The 17,983-nt window shown below is 34.4% G+C and overlaps 1 long non-coding RNA gene across 7 annotated transcripts in view; it reads left to right on the plus strand.

Annotated features, from left to right (window-relative positions):
- The window catches only part of LOC110742995, a 645,960-nt gene that overhangs the window by 539,233 nt on the left and 88,744 nt on the right, over positions 1-17,983 (plus strand). For 6 of the 7 annotated variants that reach the window (XR_002521362.2, XR_002521359.2, XR_002521361.2 and 3 more), the window contains one exon: positions 9,265-12,158. This is a non-coding gene — a long non-coding RNA (uncharacterized LOC110742995). Of the gene's footprint in view, positions 1-9,264; positions 12,159-17,983 lie in introns of those variants that run through there. The other variant, XR_002521357.2, reaches the window with a different exon arrangement.

Genomic DNA, 17,983 nt, shown 5'->3' on the forward strand with positions numbered 1-17,983 from the left:
AGTTTTATTCAACCATATTTTGTGCTCGTTAGTAAAATTTTTTTATAATAATTAATAAAAATTCTATTCATTGGTAACTTTTAGGAATAGACTTTGTAACTCAGTGATAATCTGCTAACATAATCAAGATCATGTCTCTTAAAAAAAAACCCAAAACCTCAAATAAGGTTTAAGATCCTTGTTCTCAGACTTAGGGAGCTTAAAAATAATTTTGGCAACATTTGTGGTATGGTGGTTTTGGCTACCATGTTCCCCCCCGCCCCGCATTTTGTTGCCTGAAATGCCTTTCCTCAAAGTTTTCAGTTTTGGTGATTTGCTTTCTGAATAGAGATATGAGGATCTTCCATCAAAAAGATTCAGTGTAATTCTTTTATCAGAGTGTGAGTTGCTAGCTACAAGAAACAGATGCCTTTTTTTTTGCATTGCACCATTTACAAAATGTAGTCATACCAAACAATCAAAAAAAATCCCTCAGATAAGCCTCAGATAAACCTTATAGAAAGATGAATAACACAGAGATTGTAAGTTGGTTTAGAATGCAATGATATATAGCAAATATGAAAGAAGCATCAATTCCTGGTATGGAAATAATGGCATTAAGCAAACTTATTCCTTTTCCTTTCAGTAGGCTAAAAATGGACACATTGTAATTAAAATTATTTGAAATGGAAAACAAACTTAAATCTTCTTTCCTAAAATGTTGACTATGAGTTTTTCCATGAATGCTAGTTTTCACCATCTCAAAAACTTTCACATTAAGAGCATTTGAAAGCAAATAAACAGTAATTATTATTGACCTTTTTATAATGGTCAGAATCTGGAAGTAATAAACTCTGTGTAAATCTTTATAGGAACTGAGGTAACTAAGGAGTATCATCCTAATTAGGATGTTTTTGTTGTGTAGTTACATATGTTGATTCTGAAAACATTGATTTTGCCGAAAGAAAGGAAAAGAATGGGAGAGATACAGGCAGACTGAAGCAATAGAGCAACACATTTCCATAACTAATAATCTTTCATAGATATATTGGCTCTGATGGGAGCCCACATAGATGCCTGGAAAGATCGAATCAAATTGGGCCAGTTTAAAGTGGGGAGTGGGTATCACTGCAAGTGGGACTAGATCATTATGGTTGATGATAAGTTACTGTTATTTTGACTGAGAATATCATTATGTAATATATTAGTTAAATTGTTGAGCCTTTTATTTAACTTTCATCAGTTTCAGACTTGGGGTTGGTTATGCTTGCTTTTGGTCATTGCTAAAACTCTTACTGTTTCTCTGGGAACCACATTCTCTGTGCTTTTTCGCCTTCCCTGTTCTGCCTCCCCTTTTCTTGAAGTGTTTCTTTTGTTTGTCTCCATTACACCAGCACGCAGGGACACAGTGTTTCTGCACAGTGGGAGTTGGCAATCTCCGAAGAGCCTTTCCAGCATTGCTTTTTAGAATGAAATCATTACAATCTTCAATAGCTACTTGGATTAAAAAAAAAAAAAAAAGGAAAGAAAGAAACTAGCACATTATTATTCTCAAAACCATCTCAATGTAAAAAGAGGCTATTTGCTTGGTCCTCCTCAACTCCCCCTTCCCCCATTCTCCTGCAATCCTTGCTCATCTTGCTCCTTTTCTCTCTGGTTGTGTTTCCTTCACACCTAAGTTTCGTTTGCATGGTCCTGATTCACTAATTCTATTCAAACCGAGTATACAAATGCATTTTTTTCTGTTGGTTTTGAATATTTTTACACTGCTTATGCAAAGGAGTAGAGTCAGATATATCTTGCATTCGTTGATATTTGAATTATTACCTTCGAGAATGTGAAATATTCTGGTACTGACCCAAGGTAATTTTTCAAATGCAGGAGTTATTAGCATGTGTTTAGTTGATGGGAAAGTTGCTTTAGTAATGACCTGCAACTAATTTTTAAGTAGGTGAGAACTCTTGTTTATCATTACTCATGTATCAAACATTCCTACCCTGTGCTTTTCTCCAGGTCCTGAGTGCTTGCTTTTCATCAGTAGTAACATTTGTTTTATACACATGCCCAGGAGTGACCCTAGGTGCACAGTGGAAACTCAGGGCATGAGGAGCTGTTTGCAATGCCTTCACCCTGTGAAAGGGATTAGTGTATGCCAACACATAATATTTCCAACAGAGGTTTGTATGGTGTTGTCATACGATTTATTTGTTCTCTTCGCTGAGCATAACTATAAATAATGAAAGCGAATGGCATGAATAAAAAGGAGAGTAATTTATGTACTTTATCAAACAAGCACAACCAATTTATATCCTATATACTCTTCAGATGTATGTATATTCGAATAAAATCAAAATAATATGTTTTCATTGTTAACTAAATGTAAAAAATGCACAAAAAAGAAACTATAACCAACATGTAATAATTTGTTATTGATGTTTCTGATTTTTATATCTTTTAAAATAAGTACTCCACAAAATAGGATAGAGTGTATGTGGTCTTACTTGAAGCTACAGTGTTCTCTGGACATGCCATAGAGTTTTCCCAGAAGATGTCAGTAAAGCTACTCCATCCTTCCATCTCTAGTCATTGAGCTTCAAATAAAATAACCAGTAAAGAGTTAGTAGTTTTTTTGTTTTTGCTCACACTATTTCTTATCTCTAACATACTTTGATCTTTGCATCAGATTAGAAATAATTGGTGAAATTTATATGCTCTAAAGTCAAGTAAATTATTAGAATTTAATTTTACTTCTTAGCTTCATATAGTTTTATCTGATAGGAACAAATACAAGTGTATCTAAAACCAAGCTCTTAGACTATATCTCACCAACATTTTTCTTTTCAAAATTCTGTCTATAATTCCAGGAATAGTTAAATGACATTTTTAGCTTTTTTGTGTTGTCTTGGACATATTTCTGCCTTCTTTTGCAATCCTATGGCCCAGTGTTTGTCCATTTTTCATGGAGCAAACTAAGCTTCCTCTTGCATCATAAGCATTTGTGTAGCATCTCCTCTCCTGTTAGTTCTAAATTAACACGATGTGTCTTTTTTCATTTCAAGTTCCTCCAAACTCCTTCCTCAGTACTTTGCACACTGATACTTGTTGAATATGTAACTGAGTAATAGAAAATGACTATGATTTAGTATCTCTTCTCTGTGGCACTTAACTTCCTATGTGTGTATATCTATCAGAAAAAAACAGCAATCATGGCATTTATAATAAAAGACTGATATGGGCATAAATCAGTATTTATTATTTTCAGGTCCATAAAGACATATATTTACATTAACACAGAAGCATTACAGGTAAAGTTATATTATTAAAATAAAAACAGTCATGAAAAATGTAGTCATAGATTGCCTTTCTCATGTCCTGCCAATAGGACTATAATGTAAAATAGAGTGAATGGTTCAACTTTAATATCATATCTGCAAATTACAGCTTTTCCAAATGCACCAGTTGCTCAAAAGGTTATGAATGATGTCATTTCCACCCATATAGGGAAAGGCTCTTGCCTGACTTTTCAGATCTATTTACAGAGATCCAAAATGTTCTGCCTATTTGTTTATCTAAAATATGTTCCTTCATGAATGCCAGAAAGGAATTGCTACTGTAATCCCAGGTATCAATTTGCTTCCTGTAGGATATTGCCTTATGATCCCTGCTAGGTCTCCTTTTATTTTTTTATAATCCCAAACCCTAGAGGCATCATTTCAGCCTAAGTCAGTGATTTAGAGGCTCTCATGCTTTTATTTATAAATGTGTATGCCATAAAAGTTACATAGGCCAGAATATAATGAAAACTGGTAACAAAATTTTGCTTTGAAAATCACAAGCATGTCCTAGTAAATGCAGCTTCTGCCCAGCTGCATATTTTCTTAATACTAGAGAACCTGCCTGATTGCACATGTTTGCACGAGGTTCAGACCCACGTTAGCACGTGGGAATCGAATTGTTGTATGTCATCTAACACATTCAGCATATTGGTTAATGAGCTTCCAACCATCTCATTCTTTTTGGGTAAATTGCAGGTCAAACATAAGATCTGAAATGGCTGCCTAAGGGCTGGGCATACAGTATGTGCCATGACTTGGCTTTTCTTGGGTCATTTAGGAGAAAAGAAGTAAGTTGTGAGGAAGAATGCAATTAACTAACTTTTGTGAAGGGCCCAGATCATTACTAGGTGCTTTACATGTATTATCTCATTTCCATATCCAGGTAAATTCATGTAGCAGCTAATAGGAGCCAGATCAAAAGTTGAATGCTGGTCTGCCTGACTTACTTGCCTGATTAGGAGGGTTAATCCTGAAGTCGTTTTGGTCAGTAGCATCCAGGAGATGGAGAAAGGGCTTTGACTATTTAGAGTTACATTCTACTCTGCAGTTACTATTTGATTTGCAAATGAGCAAATGGAAACCTCCCAAGAAACAAAAGGAGAGTTTCATGGAGGGAGGGAAATGAGAAAGGAAGGAAGAAAAAAAGAAAGAGAAAGGAACAAGTAAAGAAAAGAGGAAATGAAAAGGAGGAAAAGGGAAGGGGCAATGTAAAGAATCCCAATAAATTATTTAAAATGTACTTTTTGGTTAAAGATAGGTTAAATAAGACCTACTGTTTTTGATTTAAATATATTAATTTCAATTGAAGTACTCATGCTGACATAATAAAAGTCTTTTAAGGTAATGAGTCATTATTTTAAAGGTCACCAATTAAATTCCTTCCCCTGAATAATTTTCCACCTGCCATTCTGCAGGTGGACAGCCCCACATGCACAGCATCATCTACTTGCTCTGTAGTCTCTGATGGTGCCAGGCATTTAGGTGGAAACAAACATACTTGTAAGACCCGAGATCTATGGCTAAACCTTGTCACTCAGAGATATTTAGATATGTTTGGCATTCAAAGTAAGTTTTCTTTTTCTCAGTTTTCATCTGATTCTAGGATAAGTCCCAGAAAAATTGGCAGCAGATGATGAAAATAAACTGTTTTCTATCCTATGTTGGGGGTCTGAATTTTGCATTTAATTCACATAATATGCTTTTAGGGCAATTTTTGTTTTTTTACTATTTACTGTACTTCATTCTCCTATACTGATTCTGCTACACTGATAAGCAGGACCTAGAGCTGAACCTGGCAGGGCAGTGATCCCGGAAGTCTTGAAGAGTGGGAGGCCAAGCCAGAACATGTCTACCGGTTTCAGTTAGTAGAACCCAGCTGGTGCACATGGAGAGAAAAGAGCTCTGCAAGGACTTCAACCAAAAAGCCAGCTTAGTTCTGAAGTTAAAAGTAGTTCTGGGTTTTGTGGGTCCTGAAGCTTATAAAATATGGGAGGGGTAGTCTTGTTTGAGAAAAAAAAAACACACACACATAAAAATTGTAACTTTTTCAACATAACTATAAAAAAAAACTTTGTGGGTAAATTGCTAGGTCCCACTCAGAGTCATGGAAGGGGTCCGTGCAAAGGAGGGGCCCCGAAGCTTAATCTTCTCCTAAAGTTGCCTCTGAGTCTTTAGAGATTAGGCATCAGATGCATGTAACTATAATAGCCAAAGGACCTGAGACCAGAAGTCAGAAGAAGAAGGTTCAAGCAGAGACTGGAAGGGGCAGATGGTGGAAGGATAAGATGCTCAGTTAGAGAAGACAATAGCAATATCTGTAGTTTACCCCCAGTCTTCTGTGGTAGGGGAGGTCGCTATTTAGGACATCATTCAGTGTGAGACAACAAGAATGATCATGACCCTGAAAATAAATGTTTCAACCGAGTACATATGAACATAAAAATAGGAAGAGGAGATGCTTGGGACTACTAGAGGGGGTAGGCAGGGCAGGGGATGTGGCTGAAAAACTACTTTGAAATTATGAAAAATAAAAATAAAAAATAAAAAACAAACAAAAACCTTAGCATTAACCAACAATGGAAAATCATGGTTTGAATGAGTACTTTATGACTGACCTTTATCACTCAAAGCATATCTGAATTCCGAGGTTTGGATAAAACAAAGAAATAAAGTTTTCATTATTTCCCCGTAGGAGCTTGAAATATGTAGCAACACTGAGTGGAGAAGAAAAAATGTACTGGTAGTTTTCTAACAGCTTGTACCTTACCTAATATTAACCCGCTGGGCATATTGAAACTGTAAGGAATCTGGACGCAATAGTAAGCTCTGGTTGAAAAAAATGTACCGATCAATAGCTTGCATTACCGTAAAAATCCTTCTGGGCTTAAAATTTTATTTTCTTGTATTATGATGGAAACCCTGAAGAGCAAGAATGAGGGCTAATCAAAGAAATAGTAGAAAACAGCATATATGTCCCAATACATGATGGTCTCTATCAAGAGCATTATGGTTTCCACACGGAAAGCTATATAGTAGTGGAATTTTTTTTTTTTTTTTTGACTTAAGTCTCCATGGTGCTATTTCAGGGTGCTTTTAATAAATATCTTTCTAGCAACCAAGTAAACTAAACAACATATCTTAAAATAGAAAAATAATTATTCCCATAGTTGTGTGTATGTACACACACATACCTATGTGTATAGTACTATTTGTTTCTCTTTTAATGTTCTATTTGAACACTTAGGAATTAATCATTTGATTTTTTCTTGGAATATAACTTTTACATGTATTCTTTATGTCATTGTCTGGTGTTGTATATGTATCTATGAAAATTATTTTTATCATAAAGTGGATATATCACTGGATAAACATAAAATATAAGGAAACTAATTACATAGAGCCACACTGTAGCTCTTTGGTTTTAGAATAGTTTAGTATGTGAAATATGTAAACATATGATTAATATTATGCATTTGCAGCCTGTTTCATTGAAGAATACAATTTATTTGCTTCTTTTTATTTCTCTTCTGCAGAAGGAAGTTGATAGGACTTGACTGGAGTCTTAGAGAATAGTAAAATTAAGGAAGTGAAATCAGGGTATAGGGAAGAGAATGGTGCATGAGGCTTAGCTCATAAAGGGGAGGAAAAAGTAGCTGTAGAATGCATGTCCAGAATTAGATGTGCACAAGGAACTCACAGATTCAAGGGTCTCTCTGCATGTGAGGAGGCAGATCTCATTAGGAGAATCTCCTCCTCCCCCGATATTGGCTGAGAGATCATGCCTCCCATTTTTCTTCTTTAGTCAACCTGTGGCAATGATTGCAGTTAAAGCAATAATTCAGAAATGTAGACCTAAAACTTAAACCATTCATTTCCCTTTTAAACCCCTTTGTTGACTCCTTTTGATCTATGGTACATTTTGAACCTCTTAGAATGGCCTTACCTGGCACTTCTATCCAGTCTCCAGACTCAGGTCCCGCTAGTATGTCTCATGCCTTATATTCTGGCATGAAAATCTGATTGTTGTTTCCTGACCATCCTGCATACCTGTCCTGAGGATCTTCTCTCTGACTAGATGCTTTCTTCACCTTTTCTTGGCCGAATTTAACTCATAAGATTAAACTAGAACATCACCTATTCCAGGGAATCCTTTCCTGAAAACCTCCAGGCCCAACAGCATATGTAAATCACTATATTCCCAGAACACTTGAAAGGATGTAAAAATTAGGTTATGTTGTATATTTATCATTATTCTCTTGAAGACAGAGACCATATTAAACTTCCCTATAAGATTCTGACCAGTTCTATTGTTTGTTTACTAATAGTTTTAACTGGAAAGGGTGGTAAATAAATTGTGGAGTGAGTTGAAGCTCCTTCAAGGGATCATACAGGCAAAAATTTAGGAACATTACAAGTATCTCAATTGAAAGGATTACTTTTATATTAGATAATTTTATTTATATTCAGAAAGATGCTTGTGTTTACTTATTTGGGGACTTTCTGTACCAGGCAAGCCCTTTTACATGTGTGAGGTGAGACTGCAGGTGAAGCCACCTGGCAGATCTTATCACGTATTCGATACTCCTAGTAGCATGGATAAAAGGCCTTGAAAGAAAATTTCAAGCCTATTTAAATTAGGACTGGATGCATGAATCTGAATGTAATTGATTTGGCAATATATGCCACCAAACCTCAAGAATGAAACACATACTTGTTTGAGTGTAAAAATTGATGACATTGAGCTGGAAAACTATTTAACACACAAAAAACGCTAAACAAGATTTCTTAAGCTCTAGGACGTGATTCAACGTAAACATACACTGGTTTGGGGAAAAGAAGGTAAAACAGCATCTGTGTTTTGTAGTCTGTAACAACTATACCCAAGCATCAGTTCATCCTTCTGAGAACTTTTTCACTGTTTTCCCTACATCAAATAAGTTTGAATCCAATTTATATGAGATTCTGCACCCAAATCTAAATAATTAGAAATAAACTTTATCACTTTAGAGATTGATGGTAAAACAAGGGAAATACATAATGTCTCAAAGAAAATAAGAGACTGATAAGAACCAAACAACCTATTTCTTAATAACATGATCTGGAAATGCTGATGATATCTACAGAATGAGTATTTGTAATGATTCAAATGAAATGTAACAGCAGACTGGATGAAAATTTCATTTTATTAGATAGTAGCATTTTAATTATTTTTTAATTACCACATCTGAGTTAGAACAAAAGGCTTGATGGTGTTTGGAACCATAAATTAAGGTCAAGTAGATGCATTTAAAAACATTCTAGTTTAATTTGTCAGCATAAGATCCATGTCGAGGGGAACCTAAGAATTTGGGGAAATGGTGCAATGCTTTAGCTGGATTATTGTGTAGAATGAGGTCTGTTCAGTGACTGTCAACATACTGCTATTAAGTATGAACTAACCCTGTGGCCCACAATGTGCGCATGGTGTCTGCGTTTAAGAATTCTAATGAGAATATCACCAGATACTCAGATGATCATTGAATTTGTTACTTTATTTGTTTCTTTATAGGAAGTTCACAGTTGTTTATGTCACTGCTGCATTCATGGAAGATTTGGGGATAGAAATCACATGGCTTTTCCAATATATATAGTAAGGCCTTTAATTAACTGAATAGGGCCTTATAATAAAACCTCTTTCTCAGCTTCCCTTGCAGAAATATTGGATTTCCTTATTGGTTGAATGTTTACTGGAATATTCCTTTGGTTTTTGGCTTTCATATAATATATTCATTTTTTTTCTTAGAAATTACAGTGATTAAGAACATTCTGATGCCAGCCATTATGCTGGAGATAAACCTTTGTTGTACTCTACATTATACACAAATGTAAAATTGCATTGAATTTCCCCAGAGGTTTACCTTCAATAAATCCATAACATGGTGTTCGTTTTGTTTTAATTTCTTTCTCTTAGATCTTGAGTGTGCCTTAAAATTCCATTTCATGGAGAGCTGTGCTTGGTTGAATTTTGATTGATTACTCAATTAACTGATTTATTGGTAGAGTGATTAAGAGAGAAGACTTTGGAATCAGACCAACCTGGTTTTGAATTCAAGCTGAGGAACTTACTAGGTGAGTAACCTCTAAACCCACATGAAGCCTCAGTTTTTTCTATCCATAAAATGGAGATACTAACACTGCCTATATTGTTTGGCTGTTATGATGACAAAATCAGAAAATATGAATAAAACCTTTTGAATTATGCCTGATGCATTCTAAGCTTAATGCCAAATATTATGGTTTCTACATGCCAAGGTAAGTGGATTTATGAATTATATTACCCATTTAAATGAACCCCTATGAAAGGAATAAGTGAATTGAAAAGATTTTTGCTAAGAAAACACAAATTAAATATAATACTAATAATGCAAGAACATTGTACAAAAAAGGATACAGGCAGAGTGGATGTTTTATTCTTTGTCACACTTCATGCAGTATAGAAACAGTGATGGTCTATTAGGTTTCACAAAAAGTTGGCCAAAAAGGTTAGACATTATTAAGAACTCAGTCTGATGCAGGATTTGCATCCACTATCCTAAAATTAAACTTCATGTTATTTGGGGCTTTGAGAACTCAGCTAATGGTATTATGATGCCATCACAATGAACACATTTTAAAAGTAAGCATCCAGGTTATGAAAACAAAACTCTACCACTTCTTAGCTATTTTATAATATTGCCGTACTCATATGGTAATTTATTATTTTTGAATGTAATGACTAGTATTTAGAAACCTCCTTTGAGGTTTCTCACTAACTGTGGCAGAGCGTAATTTTTGTTTGTTTTGTTCTGGATAAACTACCAGCCACATACCATTGCCCTTTCTCATGCCACTGCCCTTTCTCATGTCACCCCTACTGTAAATTCTGGAAAGCCTAGTACACTCTTTCTCAGCTTCCCTTGCAGCAAGAGGGGAGCCATAAGTTCTCATTATATCCAATGAGGTATGAGGAAAAGTCTGCTGGGAGAGCATCTAGTGATACTTTCTTCCTGACCCATGTGTGGCTAGTGCTGTCCTTCCTTGTTCATCGCATCTTTGAATGTAGTGCTGTCCTTCCTTGTTCATCACATCTTTGAATGTAGTTTTATTATGCAGAGTCATGGCAGCAATCTTACAACCAAGAGTCAGCAAGAACAGAGGCAAAAAAAGATAAGTCTAACTCTAGCAGTGCAGAAAGGTGGAGCCAACTTGGTTGTTCTGACACCAGCCATGGACCACCTCCCTCTAGAACATGACTGTGCTACTCAAGCCAATGTGAGTCAGGTGTTCCTTTTAATCAGTCTGTAGGGCTTTTGTATTATGAGCTCAATCATTTTAACCATTTCTTTTATTATTTACACCATACCCTGTTTCCCCAAAATAGTTGAAATGAGGGTTAATACAGGAAAAATGGGAATAAAATAGATAAAATTGGTTTTCTAAAACTTAGTATCAACAAAGGTAAGCTCTAATAGTTTCTCAGGGGAAGCATAGAATTTTGAGTACTGATTTCTAAATGACATTTCCTATGTGAATCTTGATAGGAAGAACATCAGGTGATGCAGGGTGTAACCTCTTCTGCAGCTTTGCTATGTGAACGGCAATTTTATTTATAGGAATTTTATAGAGTTGCTTTGTTGTATGCATCCTTCTATAGAGTGGGTCAGGGGCATCAATACACAACTCAATGACATCAGTTTTGTATGGGGCCAGTAAATGCAATATATCATACCTTTTTGTGGAACATTCTGATTCAAAGCAGCAGTTATAATTTGTAAGAGAGAGAATGGCCTTCAGTTTTGGGGTTTTCTTTTTTCCCCAAGCATTACAGTTCTCACAGTTTAGATTTGGATGGGCAAACAACATCTGAGAGATCAACATTCTACTCTTGGATGAAAGCCCAGGGAGGAAGTCTTTTGTATTTCTGGTTGAGGGCAGATTCATATGTTTAAGAAGCAGTAAAACTGGTCCAGTGTTTGGTATCCTATATGCAATACTTGGGGCATATGATAAATACTCATTGCTGGATAGAGAACCATCACACTTTGCCTGAAGGTGGACTTGTGAGCACATGTTTTCTTATGAGGCAATACTGGATCCCTTTGTAACACATGCGCTAGTAACAAATTAGTCTTCAAAGTTTTAGCCTATAGGAAATAGTCAAGATAATTTTGCCCTAGAAATATTTAAAGTCACTGTTGTCACTTACCCATCATAACTATAGGACAAAAATAAAAACATAGTACAGTGCCATCACAATTAACACATTATTAACACATGCACACACATACGTACAGGCACAAACAAAAATTCCTTATGTTATATTCTCATATTTTATCTGGTTTTGAGCAACATGGCCTTTGTCTGAATCCACTAGGATGAATTCCTTGCAAAGTAAACTTTTAAAAAATTTAGATATTCCCTGTCAGATAAAATAATTTTAGCTTTAAAATATTTAATATGAAGCCATGCCTTCTGATAGCGTTTCATTGGGTAACCTCTGCTTTGTGGCAATTAAATTTTACAATCAATATATAGAAATCTTATTTTCATATTTTCTTGGGGGAAAGGAGGAAAAGTATGTTCTTTATGTGGTACAGAATGAAGAGCACATTCAGTTGCTTTTCAAAATATATACCTGGACTGAGAGGAATAAATTTATATTCATAGATACTACCTTAGGGTAAGAGCAGGCAGATAAGGAAAGCCCAACTCTTTATAGCTTATGCCAGAGTGTTTATTCTCATGTGGGGGTATCTCTCTTTATATCAAGATGTAAAATTAATAAAAGCCTAAATAATTAATACGATATACATTCATAGGACAAAATGAAAAGACTTTAAAAATTAAGCTTACTGAATTAAAGTATTCCCCCCAAATCCCTACCATGTCTCTTTTTCAGAGATGTTAAGAATGATACCCCAGCTCTTTAACTGGAGGATAAACTAGTTTATGTTTTAGTGAAAACATACCGCCAAATTATTTCATTTCTACTACTACATTATACTGAAAGAATTAAGTTAAAATATAAGCAATGTTTTTTAATTCTCTTTCACTCATTGCAGACTTCTCCAAATAGCAGAATCTTTTTCTTTCACGGCTCTGGTTTATTTCCCAGGGCATCACCATTAGTGTCTGTGTTTATCTTTGTTATCCAAACTTAGTCTATAAAGTCATTTTTGATAATTTTCCTTTTGGCTTAGCCTCACAAAATCTATTATTCTAAAGCTGGATAACATGCCACATTCCACCTCTGCCTGTGCTGCATAAGCACTCGGAATGATGACAGATTAGAGAAGATGGGCCCGAATGCATAATTATTGTGACATGTAGTTAATGTTGGCTGATAAAAGTAGGCACCCACAATTAAGAAAACATGCTTGATAAAGCTAGGCAGTTTATTAAAGAATTGGGTAAAACAACTGTGAGAAGTTACAAGGATTCATAAACTTCTTTTTACCTCCTCCAATGTCACTGTCTCTGATTGTCTTCCCAATCTTTTTATAAGGTTTGTCTCATGCATAATAATTTCCTACTCCCCCGCCCCATTCCATTCGAGAACAGTTTTGCCTTTTCAACTAGTTACTGTTACCACCATTTAATAAGAAGGTTTTGCTTGGCTTTCTAATCGAAAACTTGCTTTTATCTTTCTTCATGAAAGAATTGAAATGGCTTCTTTCAGGTTGCTGTAGCCTCTGGGGAGATAAGGACCCTGCGGTTAACAGGATGAGAGATTTTTGTTTAGAAATTTTTATTTAGACAATGAAAAATGACCTCTGTAAACTCAAAGCTATCTTATTTTTGGGCTTTAGGCTTCTGGCAGATAAATCAATTGGGCCCTTGGGACAGCAAAGGAAAAACCTTTGCAGTAACTATGTCAGGGCAACGCAATAGATTTGTTGTGAGTATGCAGTTGTGTTGAATGTAGAATGCACTTAAAAATAAATATCATTTTATTTTCTATTCAGGATCTGGATTCTACTCTTTTCAGCTGTTACAAGGAAATATTTCTTTTTGTGATGCAAACTGAAGAAGGCAGTTATTTTTTATGTATAAAATATGTGGCTATTGTTGGCATTCTGATTTTGACTTTTTAATTATTTACCTGTGCATTCTCTAATGGAGACTGTTTATAGACTTAAATTCTCAAAGTTTTATCCTCACATTAAAATATCAGTATTATGAACGGCTGTTCTGTGGGTAAACGATTTCATTGTTGCCTACATAATACAATAGTCTAAAAAAATGCTTTTCCAGATTGCCACAACATTTTTCACACCTGTTCATAGGCTCAAGGAGCTTTGCAGATCCTCATGACCTGAATTTGCACTGCATGCTTACTCTCTAAAGAAAGAGTGTTGCACTTGGCTGTGTGCTTTTTTACCTGTGTCACGTAGAGTGGAGATTCAGGGTGAAAAGTTATGCAGAATAATCTGTAAATTTGACAAGAAACAAACCAGGAGACAGATGCTCACTCAACCAAAATGCATGGATGTGCAGTTGTTAGTAATGGGATTGTTGATTAACATAGTAAAGAGGCAGTTTTCAAGGGGTTAATTTGTTTTCCTATTGTACGGGAAACCATTACATCCATTTTTGCAATGTTGCTAAGGTTGTGATGTAAACCAATAAAATGCATTAGACCAGAAACTAAGGTATAGTAGAAAAGAGAGGTACAATATGCTTACCAAACAGCACATGAAGAGTCACAAGAAAACCAGTGGAAAAGACAGAAGTGAGATTAGGAAAGTGAGCAAGAAATATAAATAACAACTATGCTCTCCCTTTTTTCTTGAACTTTTAACTTTGGAATGAAAGCAAGCCTGTTTGATCTGCTTCTTCTATCTTTTTATCTTTCTCTAAATTTCTTTTTTGTTTTTGGGGTATTTTTTTTCTCCCTTCTTAAAGTTGATTAATTCTAGGCTTTGGTCAGAATTAACAGATAAACCATATTTTATCTATTTTTACAGGTCCCTCAATTTAGAAACTTGAATAATATACAAATATAAAACAAAGATATTGCGTAAATATCCTTGAATTGGCTATAGTCACACTTCACAATAATCAAATGGAAGTTTCAGTTTTAAAGATACTGGGACAGATAAATGATACATGTTTGAATGTGGGTTTCTTTTTCCAAACAAAGTGGGCATGACATCAATGTCAAAGTATTGAAATAAGTAATAAGTGAGATTATAGATATGAAAACAGTAGCTGATGGTTTCTGAGCCCTTGCCTCTGTGGGCACTGTTTACATAAGCTCATTTATTCTTCACAATAATTATATGAGATATACGTTACTATAATAATCCCAATGATTGGTACAACAGAAGCATAGAGAGGTTAATTTATCCACTAGTATGTGGCAGAGCTGGTAATGAAGTCAAGAATCCTGTGCTGTTAACTCCTGCAGTATGGTCCTCTGCACCAAGTACACAGTATACATTCAGTAAACACTAGGACTCCAGTTCTTTCCTTCACTGAAGTCTAATATGTTGAGTAAGATCGGTGATCAACTTTTGTGATTTGAATATTAAAGTATTCAGGTTATTAAAGAAAAACTGTATATTTAAGTGTTTAATTCAGTTGTTAGACCAAATATACCTGTTTATCATATGCTTTTTTTGGAAATAATATATCACATCAGAATATTCAATAAATCATGAGCATTTAACATATCCCATCACAGTATCTACTATTGATTATGCAAAGTAAACTTATCTCAAGATCTTTACCAATCGGCACCTTAAAAATCAGGTAGAGAATAAGTTTATTTAAAACCAATAGAAAATAATTTACAATATTACTTTCAATAGTTAATTTAATAAAAATCATTGTTGGGCTATACAATACAAATAACAAAGATGGTGAACTATCAGTCTAAAATAATTATATTTGGTTATAATTAATAATGAATGCTTCAAGAAAAAAATATTTGAACTTAAGTTCACTGGACACTTTCTGAAAATTTAGTTCTCCATACACAGTAGAAATGGCATAATGATCAATTAAATTTATAAACTATTCATGGAATCCATGCTTATGAAATTTCACTCATCCCAATAACTGACTTACTATTCTACTTTCTGAAAAACAGTTGTAAATCCAGAGATGGGCTAGCCAAAGCTGTAAAAGAGTTGCAATAATCACAAAGCCCTGTACTGAAAGTGCATGCATGCTCCTTTGAGGTGGTCCCTAGACTCCCACTCAGGATTTGTTGTTATGCTTATTCATTTTCCAAGCTGATTGCAGATTCAAAATATCAAGTGAGAAAGAAAACAAAGAGGGTACTTTTAGGAGCAGATATAACTGCAAAGTTTTGTGTATCACTAGTAATGCTTAGCTTGGCGTCCCCTACAACAGTTGATGATCTGTAAGTATATGTTGAGTAAAGTAGTAGCAGGGAAAGAGAAATCAAATTGCAAAAGTAGATATGTAAATAGAACTGTACAAATTTGTGATTGTTTAGCATAGGAGCCAGTGTCACAGTTTGAAAGCTCTTTAAGGCATTGCCTTACAATAATGAGATGTCTTTATCAATAAGATAAACTCGTATTCTAAATACTATGTTTAAGGCATAGGAGTAGTACTGTGAAATTATTTGACAATATTTTAAAGATCTTAATTTTTTAAAAATTGCACAGGAATTGAAAAATTCAACTAAAGGAGATAGAAAATAATGAAAATGAAGAGGTAAAAGTGAACATCAAAATAAATAGTAGAGTGAGAGGAAAGAAACTATAAGCAAGAGGATATTAATTTGGAAATGAAATGCATACTACAGCTTTAGTTCTTTAAGAGCAGACACCCCATTGTATTCTACTTTGTATTAATAATTTGTGTGTGAACCCCAAATCTGGATTATGGGGAAGCCAAAAGTATGTAAAATTTAAGGGAGCACAAAAATATTCAAAAGTCAAGATAAAGAATATTTAGATGTAGTATTTTAAAAATAAAACAGTGCAAAAAATTAATGGTAAATAAAATACCAAAATTTAAAATTTAAAATATTTTAGATTTAAAATAAAGACAAGTTTTTGTTTTTTTTTCTTACAACCCTGCATTATTTATATACACTGTGGTAACAGTCATTTCCAACCAGGCCATGTTTCCTGAGTCCTGCAAGTGCTGCAACCCTCACCAGTTGGGTTTATAAAGGTTGAATATGGCATGCAAACAGATTGGGCAATGTGGATTTTGTATATAATCTTGCTTGTGACTGTAGAGACTTCATTAGCTTTTCCCACTGAGTTCAAGATATGGGAAGATACTTTGAAAATAAGTGTATACCGAAGGGCATATTTTTCCTTTTGCCTCAAGCTTCAATATGTCTCAACACTGGAATGCTGAACACTTCCTAATTCATAGTTAATAGCTGATGTTTATTGAATGAAAAATGGTTAAATGAATTAATGTGGCTATCTTCTTCTCCAAATATGCATTACTAAGATTCTAAGATTTGGTGTCCCTTCCAACTTACATATTTTTCTTCTTGTGACATAATTTATGGCCTATCTACATCTGACATTCTTCCTCAAAGTTGCAAAGGAGGTTTTAGGGGCATGATTAGAGATATCTGGATGCTCAAAGAAGGCTGTTGTAAAAAATAATGAATAACACACTATGTACGAAATTTTATAATAATAGTTTACCAAAACTGCCAGTTTCCCTGACTGACTTTCCTTAGTATCTCTATACCTGGAATCTTCCTCATTTTCTTCTCAATTTTTTAAAGCGCACTTCTAATATTCAATTTGGTTAAATATTTCTGAATAATCAGATTTCAGTATTGCAGAAAAGTTTAGTTTTGCAACATTCTAAATTGCCATCTATTATTTCCATCTTTTATTAATTGTTCCTTTCTAGTTTTCTTAAGTTTGTTTTAAATTTGTTGTGTATTCTCTCTTGTTTGGAATGACATCTATCTTAAAACTATGTCCAATGTGAAACTCCCTGCAATACCTAGCAGATCAGGGAAAATAAATATCAATTAATGATCATTGTAATAATAATGATGTAGCAATTTAACTTTCTTATATCTTTGCTCACATTGCCCTTATGGCCTCACTGGAATAATATTGATTTTTACAACCAACACAATTTCTTATCTTTGAAAGCCTTTTCTCTGTCTTCATTTTAATGTCTCCCATTATTGTTTTGTTACACATAAATGATGTGCAAAGAAACTCTCCTGCATTATTTATTTTTTTCATAGCTAATATTTGAATAAAACAAAGGTGAGTTTTGACATAGGAAAGTTTCTGCTTTTCTAAGAACTAGATCATATAAATGCATATGGTCAAGATGTATTTTTAGAGATTTTGAAAATATTGTGTGGAATGTTGATTTTTTTAAGTAAATAAGAAACAGCGCCCTTCAGAAGTCTTATATATTATTTATGATTCTATTTTTAAAAATATTTTTTCATGAAACTATTTTACTTGGATCTTCAAATTGTACATTTGTTGGGACCAGTTCACCTACTGGTCCATATCCACATAAGTCATGCTTTACAGTCATAGGCTGGTGTGACACACTGTAATAGAAAATGATGCATTGACTGAATTTAAAGGAACATGGACTATTTCTGGATCTGCCGTGCAGCATGAGATCTGTATCATATTTGAAACAAAGCTAACCAAGCAGGCAGAGCA

Source organism: Papio anubis, chromosome 6 (assembly GCF_008728515.1).
Source record: "Papio anubis isolate 15944 chromosome 6, Panubis1.0, whole genome shotgun sequence".
In the NCBI taxonomy this organism is placed as follows: domain Eukaryota; kingdom Metazoa; phylum Chordata; class Mammalia; order Primates; family Cercopithecidae; genus Papio; species Papio anubis.